We start from the raw sequence: 1,611 nt of genomic DNA on the forward strand, positions 1-1,611 counted from the left end.
CCTGATGTAATGAAAACAAAGAAAAAGAAAAAGCTACAACAGATAAAAGATCTCAGGAATGTACATCTAATTGACACCACGTTGCATTAATCAACAGCTGCACTTTTTGCAAAATGTGACTATGACAGTACTGAACCAGAAGGGTTTCCTTTTTAAGCTGCAGTAACTTTTCTGACTGTGGATCATCGTTCCTTCTGTGGCAGATTTTTACAGTTCCTCTAATGCATTTGGGATGACTGTCTCAAAGTAACCTGCAGCTTTCCTGACAACTCCTCACTCTCTCTCTCCTGCTAAGAACTGTAGCCCTTTTCTGATTTTTTTTAAAACTTTCTACTACCATATCCACCACTTCCATCACCAGATCTATAGCCACCACCATAGGGACTTCCAGAGCTTCTTCCACCAAATCTGCCCCCCTTCATGTGTCCATAATTTGACTGCTGCTGTCCAGTATAATTTCCAAAATCATTATAGTTACCATCACCACCATAGTTACCACCATGAAAATTTCCTCCTTCCTTGTCATACCCTCCTCCACCACCACCATATCCACCACCTTGGTTTCCATATCCTGGTCCACCACCACCATACCCTCCTCTACTACTGTAACCAGGACCACCACCATAGTTTCCACCATCACCTCCAAATCCATTATATCCACCATCACCTCCTCCACAACTACCTCTGCTGCCACCTCTTCCACCACTGTAACCTCATCTTCCACCAAAGTTTCCACCACGGCCAAAATTCCCTCCACCACCTCCAAAGTTTCCTCCACGACCCATAAAGTTGCCAGATCCACCTCTATGCGCTCTGTGACCAGGCAGATTGCATCTCTTATTTAGAAAGGACCTTTTTCACTTCACAATTATGCCCATTAATAGTGTGGTTTCTGAACAACAATTTTATCAACTGTGTCATGATCATCAAAAGTTAGAAAAGCAAATCCTCTCTTTTTCCCACTCTGCCTGTCTTCCATAACTTCTATGGTTTCAATCTTGCCATATTTTTCAAAGTAGTCTCTCAAATTATATTCTTCTGTATCTTCTTTAATACCACCAACAAAAATTTTCTTCACTGTTGGATGGGCACCAGGCTTTACGGAATCCTCTCTAGACACAGCTCTCTTTGGTTTCACTACACGCTCATCAACTTTGTGTGGTCGAGCACACATTGCTGCATCCAACTCTTCAACACAATAGTAAGTCACAAAACCAAAGCCTCTGGGGCATTTCGTTTGAGGATCTCTCATTACCACACAGTCTGTGAGTATGCCCCATTTCTCAAAGTATTCTCTTAAACTATCGTTGGTGGTTTGAAAACTCACACCACCAATAAACAGCTTCCTCAACTGCTCTGGCTCTTTTAGATCATGGCCCTCCATTTTGAGACGAGACTTGCCTCTTCCAACTCATGTTCAATATGGAACCCCACATTTTTAATTTTAAAAAGACTAAAAATAATACAAAATCAAATTAAATTATATGGAACTTCAATCAAGATAACAGGAAATTAACAATAGTTATATTGTTTCTTTCTTTCTTTTTTTTTTTTTTTTTTGGCGGAATCGGTATTGAACTCAGGCCCTTGTGCTTGCCAGGCAAGCACTTA

General features: G+C 40.8%; 1 pseudogene; it reads right to left on the reverse strand.

Moving 5' to 3' along the window:
• Positions 1-320: 320 nt before the first annotated feature.
• LOC105743332 lies at positions 321-1,384 on the reverse strand (annotated as a pseudogene).
• Positions 1,385-1,611: the final 227 nt, after the last annotated feature.

The sequence above is a fragment of the Octodon degus genome, unplaced genomic scaffold (assembly GCF_000260255.1).
Source record: "Octodon degus isolate 3935 unplaced genomic scaffold, OctDeg1.0 scaffold00117, whole genome shotgun sequence".
Taxonomy (NCBI): domain Eukaryota; kingdom Metazoa; phylum Chordata; class Mammalia; order Rodentia; family Octodontidae; genus Octodon; species Octodon degus.